General features: G+C 39.1%; 1 protein-coding gene across 1 annotated transcript in view; it reads right to left on the minus strand.

Annotated features, from left to right (window-relative positions):
• LOC150081740 (F-box only protein 7-like) overlaps window positions 1-17585 on the minus strand; it is a 389948-nt gene that overhangs the window by 257105 nt on the left and 115258 nt on the right. The gene's annotated exons all lie outside the window — the stretch shown is intronic.

Consider the following 17585-nt stretch of genomic DNA (forward strand, 5'->3'; position numbering starts at 1 on the left):
TAGCATCAGCCAAAAAAAAACCAAACAAACAAACAAAAAAAAAAAAAAAAAACTCTTATTTTACCCATCCCCTCGCTCGTAATGTTTCTCAAGTTCTCCCTTGAATCTGTTTAAGCTATCAACTTCTACAATGACAGATGGAAGTTTGTTCCAACAACCAACCACCCACTGGTTAAAGGCAAACTTCCGCACATCTATTCTACAACCGTTTTTACTCAATTTGAATTTATGCCCTCAGGCGATTATTCTGAGCAAGAAAAAGAATCCCATCAGCATTGAGCATACTCAAACCATTCAAGGATTTATACACCTCAATCAGATCACCTTGTAGGTGCCTAGTCTCCAGACATTGTATTTAGCAAAACTTAAGCCTTTCTTCGTAAGAGCAAAACTTTGTTCTGTTCACTAATCTTGTTGCCCTTCTCCGTACTCGTTCCAACAGCTCAACATCCTTCTTAAAATGAGGCCTACAGACCTGTATACAGTACTCAAGTATACAGGTAAGGTGTGGCCTGACCATTGCCTTATACAAGGGAACAATCACCTCCTTATCCCTGCTAGAAAAATTCCTGTATATCATTGACCAGACAACATGAGCTACTCTTGCAGACCATCTGCATTGCTCAGAAAATGTCATATCTGCCTGCACAATTACCCCAGGTGCTTTTCATTCTCTACCACTGTCAGTGTGGTACCACAGAATTGATATGTTACTCTGAGCTTACTGCTTCCCATGTCTAGTACTTTACATTTGTCAATGTTAAACTTCATTTGCCACCTCTCAGCACATCTGCTCAACTTTTCTAGATCCTGTTACAGCAGTGTACTGTCATTAGTGCCATTAACAACCCTGCCAACCTTCGTATCATGTGCAAACTTGGACATTAAGCCGGATATACCATCATTAATATCATTTATAAATACAGAAAACAATAATGGACCCAACACTGAACCCTGAGGGACTCCACTAATAACATTAGACCACGAAGAGCAGTGTCCATTGATTACCACTCTCTGACTTCTCCCACTCTACCATCCCTTTATCCTTAGCAGCAATTTGCCTCCAATACCACACTGCTCCAATTTGTGTAGCAGTCTTCCAGGTGCAACATTATCAAGGGCCTTTCTAAGATCCAAACATATGATATCAAAGTTATTCTTTGCATCCATTTCCTTTGTGACCACATTATAGTATCCAATCAAATTTGTCAGACAAGACTTCTTAACGAACCCATGCTGTGTCCGAGCTATAACTGAAGTCTTGTCTAGATGATCCTGCAATGCTTCTTTAACCAGTGCTTCCATTAGTTTCCTGGAACAGAAGTTATTCTAACAGGACAGTAATTACCTGTGTCACCCTTTGATCCTCCCTTGTGGATTGGGGTCACATTTGCACATCTCCAGTCCATGGGTACCTCCCCTGAGTCCAGGGAAGCTCTCATAATTATGGCTAAGGGTTTACTTACTTCCTTTGCCACGTCCTTTAATATAACTGGATAGATTCCATCCACCCCAGGTGCCTTTCTTTTATTTATCTTCAACAATTTCTCCTCCACTTTACTCTCAGTTATAACAAAAATATCTAGCTTACTGCCAGAGTTGAATACACCTGGCATTCCCCTCCCTGAATAATTCCTCAGGTGTGAATGTTGATGCAAAATATTCATTTAGTTTGTTAGCTACTTGAGCAGGATCATCAACAGTTGAACCATCGATATCAAGTGGAACAATCTGTTTCATTCCCTTCCTTCTAGAGTTTACATAAGTAAAGAACTCTTTGCTGTTTTTCTTTGCATCCTTTGCCAAAGATTTTTCGTAATCTGCCTTTGCCTGCCTAACCTCCTTTTCAACTTGGTTACAGACCAGCTTATATCTATCACTGGCTTCTGTGTCACATGTTAATTTATATGTATCCCATGCATTTTCCTTCTATGTCACATGTCTAATTAGTTCATCTCACATCCATTTAAGCCTAAATCTTGAACAATATTTGTTTGTTGGTATGAAAAGCCTAGTAGCTTCCAAGATTAATTCTTTGAATGCTTCCCGTTTTGAATTTGCTGTTGGTAACATCATCAGTTGGTCCCACCATAAAGAATTTAAATACTGTCTCAGACCACCATAGTCACCTTTCCGAAAGCAAAAACCCTTCCCCTTACCCTTGATGGTAGTTACCTCTTTGAGTAAATCCCACTTCAGCACACTATGATCACTGCCACCTAGTGGTTCCTTTATCGGCAGATTCTTGATGCATGAAGAATCACTACTGATGATCAGATCAAGAGTATCACTCCCTCTAGCTGCCTCCCGAACATGCTGCTGTAAAAAACAATCATCCAATAAATCCCCAAAAGCCTTGCTAGTGTGTGAGTGACCAACCCAAAAATTTCAGTCAATCTCTGGGAAATTAAAATCCCCCATTATAAGACACTCCGATTTACTAGCCCACTATATTTCTCTGCACAACTGCTCATCATACTAATCAGATTCATTTGGCCTATAACATACACCTACTCTCATTTTTCCTTTCCCAGTGCTTATGTCACACCAAACAGACTCAACATTGCATTGTCCACCAACATCAATTGGAAGCACTTCCTTAGATTTTGTGTTTCTTAACTAACAGCATAACCACTACTCCCTTTCTGTCCTGTCTATCCTTTCTGTACAAATTGTACTCCCCAAATTCCAGTTCAGAACTGCTTATGTCTGTGTAACACCATGTCTCTGATATCCCAACAATATCTGCCTTTGATGTCTTCACTAACACTTCAAGCTTGTCAAGTGTATTAACTATACTCCTAGCATTGGTGTACATGCACGTATACATGCACCTGTTTCTACTCTTAGTTACCCTAACACAGCCCATGTATTTACTTGTTCCACTATGACTCCCAGAAGTCCTGGAAATCCCCATTTCCTTGCTTTCCAGGCTGCTGCTCAATTGCATTTCAATAGAAGTAGTGCAAGAATCACTTTTACCTCTGCCAGCGGCTACTGTTAATCTATTAGTCATTGTATCCCCCAAAGCTAGCAGTTTTCCGACCCACCTAACTCTGCCTCAATAGCATCAGCATATATTCTTGCACCCTTCCTATTTAAGTGTATCCCATCCCTGTAGAAGCAGTCTCTCCTGTTAACAAGCACAGACCAGGCTGAGAAAAATTCTACCCCTTGAGCTTTGCACAATCTCTCCAGGGCCGAATTGATTGACAAGGCTCTCATCGCATACTCCCTCCTTCCGTGTGTGGGCAGAATTGCAGACACTTTCAAATTCAACCCTAACTCACGGCTTTTTTCAGCATTGACTTGTACTTGTTACATAATTCCGCGGGTTTCCTACTCTTAATATCATTAGTGGCAATGTGTACAACAATATCACGCTTTGTGCCCTTAAAAGATGATATCTACTCTACAACGTCATCAACCTTTGCCCCTGGCAGACATAACCTGGTCCAGTTCCATCTATCCTTTTTGCACAATATATTCCCCGTTTCTCTGACAATAGAGTCACCACAACAACTAGTTCCTTTGGGACCAGCACATTCTGCCTTGGGGTTTGCCGCTGTGCTGCTTGATGTTCAAGTGAAAGCTCTGGCATTGATGTGGGCAGCTTAGAGCTTGATGGACCCCTCAATTTAAATCCTTCGAGGGCATCCACCCTGTCCTTCAAGCTCTCTTATAAGCCCATAACAATGCTGAGTTGGTGCCTGATTTCCTTGCCCTCCTTACATTGTGCGCACACAAAGACATTCCCCTTGGCAATATCATGTTCCGTTCCTGATTGCTCCACAAACAGCAAACAAGCAGTGCATTTCAATAGACTGTGATTCAAATGACAACTGCCCCCCCCCTCAATTCTCCCCTGAGCCACAGCACTTCCATTAGTTTGAGCCTTTTGCTTTGCTACTCTGGTCTGAGTCATGATTTCTATTCAAGTTCAATAAAATTCCAATACAAAATATAATCCTAAACTTATATCCCAATGCAGTTATAACACTCTATATATATATATGTATTTCGGTATCGAATGTTATCTCCGAGTTAATGTTATCTATGACTTTCTTATCCTCTGTCAACTTATACGTATTAATTTATGATGTTACGTTTGTAAAATCTAGGTCACTATATTTATTTAGTTAAAGTACAATTCAATTGACAATAAAATTTAATAAGATTAATAAATTTTACTGATTAATTGATACTACTATGCTCGCTATCTAGTTTTCCGTTAGACTTTACACTATCTAGTTTTCCTTTAGACCTTACACTATCTAGTTCGGTGCACACGTTGTATCGTATAGCAATGGCAGCAAGTTACGAACAGTTAATCTATGGAGACGAGGTATCATTTACTTTCCAAATCGCGCAATCTAAATTCAAAATAAACCACGGAGCTTGACTAGGTCTAAAAGCTACTTATAGAAAAAATAATAATTTAATCTAACAATTAAGTCAATAAATTGGCTAGGTATAATTAAAAACTTGCGTTCATGGGAGCTGCAAAACCTGTTCAACACGTGGATTTGATACCCTTACCGATACTAAGTAATAACCTACAAAATCTCTATCTAAATTGAAATTTAAGTAAAGTATTGTTACCAAGAAAATAAAGCAACTCTAAAAAATAAATTAATATGCCAATTTAAGTCAATAAAAAAGCAAAACTTTTCTATTTGCTGGAGCCCGTAAAAACTTCGCCTGTTCACGTGTACTTTCGCACCCACAGTGCAATTAAAACTGCATGATTAACAACTCCTACAATATAGTATTATACTGTATGGTTATAACCTGGATTAAGGCTATATCCAAAGAGAATAATAACCAGCATCATTCCTTCTTGAGGAGTTTATCCAGCATCCGCCAAAAAAAAAAAAAAAAAAAAAACTTTTCCCATTTCAGCCATCCATTCACTCCAAAAGTTTGTCCACTTATTCTTTGAATTTATTTAAGCTGTCAACTTCCACAACGACAGATGAAAGTTTGTTCCAGCAATTAACTACCTCCTGGCTAAAGGCAAATTTCCACTCTTCTATTCTACAAATGTCTTTCCTCAATTCAAGTTTATGGCCCCTCAGGTTTGTAATCTGAGCAATGGGAAGAATCCCATCAGCACTGAGCCTGCTCAAACCATCGAAGGCCTTATACACCTCAGTCAGATCACCTCACAGGTGCCTAGTCTCCAGATGCTGTAATCTGCAGAACTTACGCCTTTCTTTGTAAGTGCACCCCTTTGTTCCCCTCACCAATCTTGTTGCCCTTTTCTGTATTCGTTCTAGTAACTCTACATACTAAATTCAGGCCTCCAGACCTGTATGCAATACTCAAGGTGTGGCCTGACCATTTATTTATACAAGAGGACAATCACCTCCTTATCCTTACTAACAAAGTTCCTGTATATCATTGACAAGACCTCGTGACCTGCTCTGGCAGCCTGTCTGCACTGCTCAGAAAACTTCATATATCACTGCACAATTACCCGAAGGTCGTTTTCATTCTCCACAATCCTGAGTGTAGTACTACACAGTTGGTACATTTCTCTGGGGTTACTGCTACCCATATGCAGTACTTTGCATTTGTCAATGTTAAACTTCAGTTGCCACTTCTCAGCCCATCTTCCCCAACTTTTCTAGTCCTGTTGCAGTAGCATACTGTCATTAATGACCCTGCCAACCTTTGTATCATCTGCAAACTTCAACATTAAGCCTGATTTATTATTACTAAATCCATTTATTATTATAGCAAGTGAGTGCTTTCACCCCTTTTACACAACCGACCGGCTAGAATGATATTGATTTACCTTCATCAATATCATTGATAAATATACAAAACAATCATGGGCCTAACACCGAACTCTGGGGGACTCCACTTCGAGGAGTAATAACATTAGTCCACGAAGAGCAGCATCCACTGAATACCACTCCCTGTCTTCTCCCAATCATGTGGAACAGGACCAGGGTATGTCTGCCAGGGGCAAAGGTTGATGACGTTGTAGAGCGAATATCATCTTTTAAGGGCACAAAAGGTGATATAGTTGTACACGTTGGCACTAACGATATTAAGAGTAGGAGACCGGCAGAATTACGTAACAAGTACAGGTCACTGTTGAACAAAAGCCGAGAATTAGGGTTGAATTTGAAAGTGTCTGCAATTCTGCCCAGACACGATAGGAGGGAGTATATGATGAGAGCCTTGTCGATCAATTCGGCCCTGGAAAGATTGTGCAAGGCTCAAGGGGTAGAATTTTTTTCAGCCTGGACTGTACTTGTTAACAGGAGAGATTGCTTCTACAGGGATGGGATACACTTAAATAGAAAGGGTGCAAGAATATTTGCTGATGCTATCGAGGCAGTGTTAGGTGGGTCGGAAAACTGCTAGCTTGGGGGGAGACAAAGACCAATAGATTGACAGTAGCCACTGGCAGAGGTGAAAGAGATTCTTGCACTGCTTCTATTAGAATGAGCAGAAGCCTGAAAAACAAGATGCATGGTATTTCAGAGACTGCTGGGAGCCATTGCGGTACAAGTAAACACATGGGTTGTGTTAGGGTAGCTAAGAATAGAAACAGGTGCAGGTATACTTGCGTGTACACCAATGCTAGGAGTTTAGTAAATAAATTTGATGAATTTGAGGTATTGCTCAAAACATCAAAGGCAGATATTGTTGGGATATCAGAGACGTGGTGTCACACAGATATAAGGGATGCAGAAATGCAATTTGGGGAGTACAACGTCTACAGAAAGGATAGACAGGATAGGAAGGGGGGGGCTATGCTATTAGTTAAGAAACACATAAAAACCAAGGAAGTGAAGCCAGTCGACATCGCTGGACAGTGCAGTGTTGAGTCAGTTTGGTGTGACATAAGCATTGGGAGATCAAAATTGAGAGTAGGAGTGTGATATAGGCCTAATGACTCTGATGAGTATAATAAGGAACTGTACAGGGAAATAGAGTGGGCCAGTAAATCAGAGAGTCTTATAATGGGAGATTTTAATTTCCCAGATATTGACTGGAATTTGGGGGCTGGTTACTCACACACTAGCAGGGCTTTTGTGGATTTATTGGATGATTGTTTTCTACATCAGCATGTTCGGGAGGCAACTAGAGGGAGTAATACTCTTGATTTGATTATCAGCAGTGATTCTTCATGCATTAAGAATCTGCAGATAAATGAACCACTAGGTGGCAGTGATCACAGTGTGCTGAAGTGTGATTTACTGAAAGAGGTAACTACCATTTGGGGTAAAGGGAAGGGTTATTGCTTCCGTAAAGGCGACTACGATGGACTGAGACAGTATTTAAATTCTATACAGTGGGACCAACTGATGATGTTACCAACAGCAAATTCAAAATGGGAAGCATTCAAAGAACTTATCTTGGAAGCTACTAGGCTTTACATACCAACCAAGAAATATTGTTCAAGGTTTAGGCCAAAATGGATGTCAGATGAACTAATGAGGCATATGGCAGAGAAGAAAAATGCATGGGATACTTACAAATTAACACATGACACAGAAGTCTATGATAGATACAAGTTGATATGGAACCAAGTTACAAAGGAGGTTAGGCAGGCGAAGGCAGATTACGAGAAATCCTTGGCAAGGGATGCAAAGAAAAACAGCAAAGAGTTCTTTACTTATGTAAACTCTAGAAGGAAGGGGATGAATCAGATTGGTCCACTTGATATTGATGGGTCAACTGTTGATGATCCTGCTCAGGTAGCTAACAAACTAAATGAATATTTTGCATCGACATTCACACATGAGTTATTCAGCAAGGGGAATGCCAGAGGTGTATTCAACTCTAGCAGTAAGCTACAGAATCTTGAAATAACTGGGAGTAAAGTGGAGGAGAAACTGTTGAAGATAAACACAAGAAAGGCACCCGGGGTGGATGGGATCTATCCAGTTATATTAAAGGAGGCAGCAAAGGAAGTAAGCAAACCCTTAGCCATAATTATGAGAGCTTCCTTGGACTCAGGGGAGGTACCCATAGACTGGAAATGTGCAAATGTGACCCCAATTCACAAAGGAGGATCAAAGGCTGACACAAGTAATTATAGACCTGTGAGCTTAACTTCTGTTCCAGGAAAATTAATGGAGGCACTGGTTAAAGAAGCACTGCAGGATCATTTAGACAAGACTTCAGTTATAGCTCAGACACAGCATGGTTTTGTTAAGGGGAAGTCTTGCCTGACCAACTTGATTGGATACTATGATGCAGTCACAAAAGAACTGGATGCAGGGAATAACTTTGATATTATATACTTGGATCTTAGAAAGGCTTTTGATACTGTTGCACATGGAAGACTGCTACAAAGGGACTTGGGGGTGGTTGTGCAGGCAGATATGAAGTTCTCTGAGCAGTGCAGACGGGCTGCAAGAGTAGCTCATGAAGTATTGTCAATGATATACAGGAATTTTTCCAGCAGGGATAAGGAGGTGATTATTCCATTGTATAAGGCAATGGTCAGGCCACACCTAGAGTACTGTATACAGGTCTGGAGGCCTCATTTCAAGAAGGATGTAGAGCTGCTGGAACGAGTACAGAGAAGGGCAACAAGATTAGTGAATGGAACAAAGGGGTGCTCTTACGAAGAAAGGCTTAAGTTTTGCAAATTACAGTGTCTGGAGACTAGGCACCAGCGAGGTGATCTGATAGAGGTGTATAAAGCCTTGAATGGTTTAAGCATGCTCAATGCTGATGGGATTCTTCCTCTAGCTCAGAAAAATCACCTGAGAGGGCATAAATTCAAATTTAGGAAACACAGATGTAGGATAGACGTGCGGAAATTTGCCTTTAGCCAGCGGGTGGTTGGTTGGTGGAACAGACTGCCATCCCTTGTGGTGGAGGTTGATAGCCTAAATAAGTTTAAGGCTCAGCTGGACAGGTATTTTGAAAGAACAGAGGGGTGAAGTGGAAGTGGGTTTTTTTTTTTTTTTTTGGCTGATGCTGCATAAGCTTGCTTTCTTGCATCAAATGCCTCTACTAATGCTAATGTTATAGTATGTAAAAATTAACCCTTATACTATAACATAGAACTAAAATAATCTGGTGTATATGTGCTTGGTGAATAAAACTGAAAGAAAGTGCTTATAATTACTTCAAATTGAGCTACTATTAGTCTTCACAAAGAGCAAAAGTAATCAGTTCTTCACATACACAAAAATTAACAGGACAAAGGTACTGAACCATATCACTCACTACCAGGGCAGTTTTAGTAAGATAATTGATGACCTAACTTTTCTATATCAATATTTACTGTTGTTGTTGTTATAGGGTTTTAGGCACATCAACAATTAAAGCTATATTGCATCATATTAATTGTCGGTAAATTGCATGCATTCTATGGTTGATTTTCTGCTTGTTGGATGAAAAACCCAAGTTGCTGGGAGGAAAAACCATGATACTCTCACCTGACATCAACTAACTCATCCACATTGTGAAAAAGGTTATTGAAAAATGTCACTGATCAGAATCAAACTCAGGTCTTTTTGATCTGGGTTCGAATCCCCACCAGTGTGGGGAGAATGGCAATTCTACCAGCTGTGCTGCCCACAAAGGCATAATTACATGTGAATGTATGTATAAGTATTAGTAGTGACAAATTATTACAGGAAGCAAGCTTTACAGCATTAGCCAAAATAAATAATAATTAATTTAAAAAAACCTTCATCAGTACATCCCCTCTGACAATTATTGAATCCTTCCTTATATTTATACAAACAACCAACTTCCACAACATCAGATAGAGGTTTGATCAAACAATCAGTTATGATCTGCCTGAAAAAAAAAAAAAAAAAAAAAATTGCACAGCTATACTATAACCATTCTTTTTCAAATTTGAATTTATGTCCATTTATATGTTACCAGTGAATAAAGCAAGGATGAAATTAGCATTTACTCAATCTATATCATGCCTTAAACATCTCGTTCATGTCTTTCACAGGTATCTAGTTATCAAGGACTTCAATTTACAGAAGTGAAGTATTTTGTGGTAGAGTACCCTTTTGTCTCACTGAGTATTTAAACTTGTTACTTTCTCTGCACTTGTTCCAACAAATTCACATCATTCCTAAAATGAGACCTCCACATCTGCATGCAGTACTCAAGATGCCTCCTAACTATTAACTTATACAAAAATATAATCACCTACTGTCACTGCTGCAAAATTACTGTATATCATTGACAGAGCCCCATAAGCTCTCCTAGAAACCTGGCTGAAGAATGAAAACCCCTAGGTCGTTTTCGTTCTCAGCCTATTGAATATGGGTGCCACTCAGTTGGTATACTATTCTGGGAATAGTACACTCAACTGATAGATACCTGAATGCAATAATACATCACCCATATGGAGTACTTTGCATTTATCAATATCAATTTATCAAATTGCAACTGCCACTGCATCCATCTGCCTAATTTTCTTGGACTTGTTGCCTTGATTTTTTCTTATTAACAACTTGCAATTTTTGAATCTGTTAGCCTAGGTAATAAGTGTAATATAGTTCAATGGTATCTATATTCTTGATAGCAGAATATGCATATTGTAAACTTGATAGCACAATACATATAATGTAAGTTGACAGAGTAATATGTATTATTGCATTCAGGTGTATTATTCTCAGGTTAAACTGAATTTAAACAAAAATCATGCCCCACACTACAGCAGCAAATCAAAGGGCTCAAAGTATTGGGAGTGCTGTGAGGAAGAACTGAAGGGGTGGTTCTACAATAAATCACAGCTTAATGAAAGGTACTACTTGTGAGACATAATGGACATGATGGAGCCAAGGAGGATATCTTTGTATGTTTGGTGTGAATGGTACAAGGAAATTAGTCACGAGCTCAGCATGCTGATGGGCATCTGAGAGCTTGAACAACAGTGTGGATGCCCTCAAAGAAATTAAAATGGGGAACACATCAAGCTCTCAGTTGCTATCACTTGTGCATCATGAAAGACAACAGAATGGCAATTCCCAAGGCAGAATTGTTGGTACCAAAGGAGGTGGTAATTGTCAATGACTCCATTGTCAGGGAAACAGGAAATATCTTGTGCAAAAAAGATAGGTGTAATAGGACCAGAGTATAGCTGCCAAGAGCAAAAGTAGATGACATTGTAGAGCAATCTTTTAATGGCACAAAAAATGATATTGTCCACACGTGGGCACTAAAATATTAAAAGCAGGAGATTGAGTAGTTAATAAACAAGTACAGTGAAATTTTGAGAAAAAGTACAGGGAAGTGTTGAGAAAATATTTACGTTGAGAAATGTTTTCTCAATATTTCTCAACATTTCCCGTGTACTTATTTATTATATGCATTAGGATTAAATTTGAAAGTGTCTGCAATCCTGCCCAGACATGATAGCAGAGAGTACATGCTGAGAGCCTTTTCAATCAATTTGGCTCTGAGAGACTGTGCAAGGGTCATGGGGCAGAATTTTTCTCAGTGTGGTCTGTGCATACTAACAGGAGAGATTGTTTTTACAGAGATGGGATTCACTTAAATAGAAGGGTTGCAAGGATATTTGCTAATGCTAGCAAGGCAGTGCTAGGTTGATTGGAAAACTGATAGCTTGAGGGCAGGGATACACAGACTAGTATAGTACATTAACTAGAGGCACAGGTAGAGGTGAAAGTGATTATTGCACTTCTATTGGAAGATCTAGCAGCCTAGAAAGAAAGGTGTTGGAGGTTTCAAGTCCTGCTGTGGGTAATCATGGAACAAGTAAATACATCACGCAAGACAACACACAACAGCAATTCCCAAGGCAGGGTAACTAAAATAAGAATAGATGCATGTATACTTCTGTGTCCACTAATACTAGGAGCAGAGTAGATGAATTTGAAGTACAGATTAATCATCAAATACAGACATCATGGGGAATATCAGAGAGGTGGTGTCACCAGATATAAGGGATGCAGAATTTGAATATGGGGGTACAATGTGTATAGAAAGCACAGACAGCGAAGGTGGAGGAAAGGGTCATGCTCCTAATTAAGAAGCACATTAAATCGAAGGTTGTGCATCCAGTCAACATGGGTAGCCAGTGCAATGTAGTCAGTTTGGTATGATGTAAGCACTGAGAAAATAAAAATGACAGTAGGAGTGCGTTATAGGCATAATGACACTGATAATTATAACAAACAATTATACAAAGAAATAGAGTGGGGCAATGAATCAGAAGGTATTATAATAGGGGATTTTAATGTTCAGCTATTGACTGGAACTTATGGGTAGGTCACTTAAACACTAGCAAGGCTTTGTGGATTTATCAGATGACTGTTTACTACATCAACATGTTAGAGAAGCAAAAGGGGAAAGCAATACTATTTATCTGATTATCTGCAGTGACTCCATGCATTGAGAACCTACAGATAACATACCCTCTGGGTGGCAGTGATCTCAGTATGCTGATGTGGAACTTATTTAAAGAAGTAACTACTGTCAAGGGTAAGGGGAACAGCTTCTTCTTCCATAAGGGTGACTACAGTGATCTCATTCAGTTTTTAAATCTATACAGTGGGACCATCTGATCATGTAGGAGCAGCAAATGCTAAATGAGAAGCATTCAGGGAGGTAATCCATAGAAGCCTTTGCATACCAACAAAGAAACATGATTTCAAGGCATAGACATAAATGGATGTCAGATGAACTAATGAGACTTGTGGCAGAGAATAAAAATTCATGGGATGAATATAAATTACCATATCTGGTGATACAGAAGCCTATGATAAATGTAAAGTACACTGCAATCAAGTCACAAGGAGATTAAGCAAGCTAAAGCAGATTATCAGAAGTATCTGGCAAAGAATACCAAAAAATGCAGCAAATTTGTGCATTTGATGACAATTGTTTAACAATTGATGACAGCCTGAGATTTCAGCTCAAGTTGCTGAAAAACTGAATAGGTATTTTGTGTCTACATTCATGCATGAGGAAACCCTTCAGGGAGTGGATACCAGGTCTATCAAACTCTCGATCATCGAGCTATGTGATTTTGTAATAATTGAGAGGAAAGTGGAGGAGAAATTGCTGAAGTTAAATGTAAGAAAGGCACCTGGCGTGAATGAGATCTATCCAATTATATTAAGAAACACTGAAAAGGAAGTAAGCAAAAGGTGGTAAGATATCCTATACTTGAATTTCAAGAAAGCTTTTGATACTGTTGCACACAATAGACTTCTGTACAAATTTGAGCAGTGTGGCCAGTTACTGCTATGGATAAAGGGATGGTTGAGTGGGATAAATAGAGAGTTGTTATCAATGGACACTGCTCCGCATGGTTTAATATTATCAGTGGAGTCTCCCAGGGTTCAGTGCTGGGCCATTGTTGTTTTTTGTATTCATTTAATGATATTGTTGAAGGTATATCAGGCTTAATGTCTAAGTTTACAGATGACACTAAGGTTAGCAGGGTGGTTAATGATAGTAATCAGGGTAACTACCACAACAAGAGCAAAAATAATTAGGCCAATAGGCTGAGAAATGGCAGTTGAAGACATTGATAAATGCAATGTACTGCATATAAGTAGAAGTATTCCAGATTACTTCTACTCATATGCATACTCTGTAGTGGAAAATGAAAAAGATCTGGGATAATTGTGCAGTCTGATAAGTTCTCTGAGCAGTGCAGACAAGCTGCCACGTCAGCCCATGGGTTTTTATCAGTGATATATACAGGAATTTTTCCAGCAGGTATAAGGAAGTGATTACCCCACTGTACAAAGCAATGGTTAGGCCACATCTTCAGTACTGCATAAAATTCTGAAGGCTTCATTTTTGGAAGGATGTAGATCTGCTGTAACGGCAGAATAAAGCAACAAGATTGGTGAAGAGAATGAAAGGGTGGTTTTACCAAGACAGGCTTCAGTTCTGCAAATTGCAGCAACTTAAGACTAAGCACCTGCAAGGTAATCTGATCGAGGTTTTTAAGCTTGAGCTTGAGTACGCTCAATGCTGAAGGCATTCTTCCTCCATGTGGAGCATAAATTCAAATGAATGATGGTTGCAGGTTGTGAGGAGGTTTGCCTTCAGCCAGCGGGTTGTTGACTGTTGGAACAAACTTCCATCTGGTGTTGTGGCGGTGGGCAGTTTGAATAAATTCAAGGAAGAATGAGACAAATTATTGGAGTGGACAAGTGATGTGGAGGGTTTTTCTTTTTTGGCTGATGCTTTATAAGCTTGCTTCTTTGCATTAATAATAATAATAATAAAATAATATGTATTAACATCATTAACAAATGTAAAATTAATGATGTAACTTAACAAATTAAAATTAACAAATGTAATTGCCATACTGAAAACAGTATGGCAGTTAGCACTGAACCCCAAACGAACCAACCAATAACATGTCTTCTACCACTCCACTATCACTTTAACCAAAAACAAGTCCCTAATTATCACTGCTCAAATTTGTACAGCAGCCTTTCATGTGGAACATTGTCAAAACTATTACTGAAATCTAAGTACTGAAATCATTACTGAAATCATAAAAAAAAATATTATGTCAAAATTAGTTTTGCATCCATTTCTTTTTGTACTCTGCGACCTAGTAGCTAATCCCATTTGCTACATTTAATTTAGAATTACTGCTTGAACTAAGAGGTGAGGATATAACAATGCACACTATGACCAGAGTGTTACATACTACTCTATTATGTTTTTAAATAACACTACTGACTTTCTAATTTCTTAGCTAAAAGCTTATAAAGGGTTCGTCATATCAGGTCTCAACAAGTTGTACTTTATAACAAAGGGTTAAGCAGGATTCTGCGTCAGTTCGAGCTCCATGTTCTGCTGCACCTGAATTGGCATATCATGCAATTGCTGAAGGACACACCTTTTTTTCTTATTGAGGATTTTAGTTTCATTGCTGTAGTCAACCAACTGACTTTGGTGACCAGAGCAATGTTGAGTTAGTTTGATTTTACCTAAGTACAAATTTACTCATACCTGGAACCCTTGAAATGAAACTTCATGGAAACTCAATTAATGTTCATTGCCCATTTCTCATTTAACACTTTTGGTTTTTTATACACATGCATCATGGAAGTGGTTAATCTCTTCTCCTTTTACATATCTTACACCCGAGTCAAAAAAGCTTCATTACCTTTAAGGATAGTATATTTTATTCGCAGTTTTATTTGTTCTTTATATTTTATTTTATGATGCCAACGTCTTTATTTACACTCATTCGTATTTGAGATGATTTATTATAGTTCTGAGTGTCGAGTCTTCATTGTTGATACCAGATATTTTGGATCATTCGCTTTCATTTTTCAAGTGCTGAGAAAATTCATTTAAATAATTTATAAAATTTTAACTTTAGTAATGAAGTGAATATCAGAATATAGAATCATAAGGAAATATTGAGGTAAGCCTCATTATTCAGTTGAATAGAATCTAAGCCAGTATTGGTTGGCCAGAGCAATGTTGGGTTAATTTGATGTTACTAAAGCACTGGGAAAACAAAAATGAGAGTAGGAGTATAGGAGAGTAGGCCTAATGACTGTAATGAGCATTAGCATTAGCATTAGTAGAGGCATTTGATGCAAGAAAGCAAGCTTATGCAGCACCAGCCAAAAAAAAAAAAAAAAAAAACCCACTTCCACTTCACACCTCTGTTCGTTCAAAATACCTGTCCAGCTGAGCCTTAAACTTATTTAGGCTATCAACCTCCACCACAAGGGATGGCAGTCTGTTCCACCAACCAACCACCCGCTGGCTAAAGGCAAATTTCCGCACGTCTATCCTACATCTGTCTTTCCTCAATTTGAATTTATGCCCTCTCAGGTGATTTTTCTGAGCTAGAGGAAGAATCCCATCAGCATTGAGCATGCTTAAACCATTCAAGGCTTTATACACCTCTATCAGATCACCTCGCTGGTGCCTAGTCTCCAGACACTGTAATTTGCAAAACTTAAGCCTTTCTTCGTAAGAGCACCCCTTTGTTCCATTCACTAATCTTGTTGCCCTTCTCTGTACTCGTTCCAGCAGCTCTACATCCTTCTTGAAATGAGGCCTCCAGACCTGTATACAGTACTCTAGGTGTGGCCTGACCATTGCCTTATACAATGGAATAATCACCTCCTTATCCCTGCTGGAAAAATTCCTGTATATCATTGACAATACTCCATGAGCTACTCTTGCAGCCCGTCTGCACTGCTCAGAGAACTTCATATCTGCCTGCACAATCACCCCCAAGTCCCTTTCATTCTCTACCACTGTCAGTGTAGTACCACAGAGTTGATACGTTGCTCTGGGGTTGCTTTTTCCCATGTGTAGTACTTTACATTTGTCAATGTTAAACTTCATTTGCCACCTCTCAGCCCATCTGCTCAACCTTTCCAGATCCTGTTGCAGCAGCATAGTGTCAGTAGTGTCCTTGACAACCCTGCCAACCTTTGTATCATCTGCAAACTTGGACATTAAGCTTGATATACCATCATCAATATCATTTATAAATACAGAAAACAATAATGGACCCAACACTGAGCCCTGAGGGACTCCACTAATAACATTAGTCCACGATGAGCAGTGTCCATTGATTACCACTCTCTGTCTTCTTCCCCTCAACCACCCCTTTATCCATAGCAGCAATTTGCCTCCAATGTCACACTGCTCCAATTTGTGTAGCAGTCTTCCATGTGCAACAGTATCAAAAGCCTTTTTAAGATCCAAGTATATAATATCAAAGTTATTCCCTGCATCCAGTTCTTTTGTGACTGCATCATAGTATCCAATCAAGTTGGTCAGGCAAGACTTCCCCATAACAAAACCATGCTGTGTCTGAGCTATAACTGAAGTCTTGTCTAAATGATCCTGCAGTGCTTCTTTAACCAGTGCCTCCATTAATTTTCCTGGAACAGAAGTTAAGCTCACAGGTCTATAATTACTTGTGTCAGCCTTTGATCCTCCTTTGTGAATTGGGGTCACATTTGCACATTTCCAGTCTATGGGTACCTCCCCTGAGTCCAAGGAAGCTCTCATAATTATGGCTAAGGGTTTGCTTACTTCCTTTGCTGCCTCCTTTAATATAACTGGATAGATCCCATCCACCCCGGGTGCCTTTCTTGTGTTTATCTTCAACAGTTTCTCCTCCACTTTACTCCCAGTTATTTCAAGATTCTGTAGCTTACTGCTAGAGTTGAATACACCTCTGGCATTCCCCTTGCTGAATAACTCCTCATGTGTGAATGTCGATGCAAAATATTCATTTAGTTTGTTAGCTACCTGAGCAGGATCATCAACAGTTGACCCATCAATATCAAGTGGACCAATCTGATTCATCCCCTTCCTTCTAGAGTTTACATAAGTAAAGAACTCTTTGCTGTTTTTCTTTGCATCCCTTGCCAAGGATTTCTCGTAATCTGCCTTCGCCTGCCTAACCTCCTTTGTAACTTGGTTGCATATCAACTTGTATCTATCATAAGCTTCTGTGTCATGTGTTAATTTGTAAGTATCCCATGCATTTTTCTTCTCTGCCATATGCCTCATTAGTTCATCTGACATCCATTTTGGCCTAAACCTTGAACAATATTTCTTAGTTGGTATGTAAAGCCTAGTAGCTTCCAAGATAAGTT

Source organism: Mastigoproctus giganteus, chromosome 8, assembly GCF_048544385.1.
Source record: "Mastigoproctus giganteus isolate SK-2022 chromosome 8, ASM4854438v1, whole genome shotgun sequence".
NCBI lineage: Eukaryota > Metazoa > Arthropoda > Arachnida > Uropygi > Thelyphonidae > Mastigoproctus > Mastigoproctus giganteus.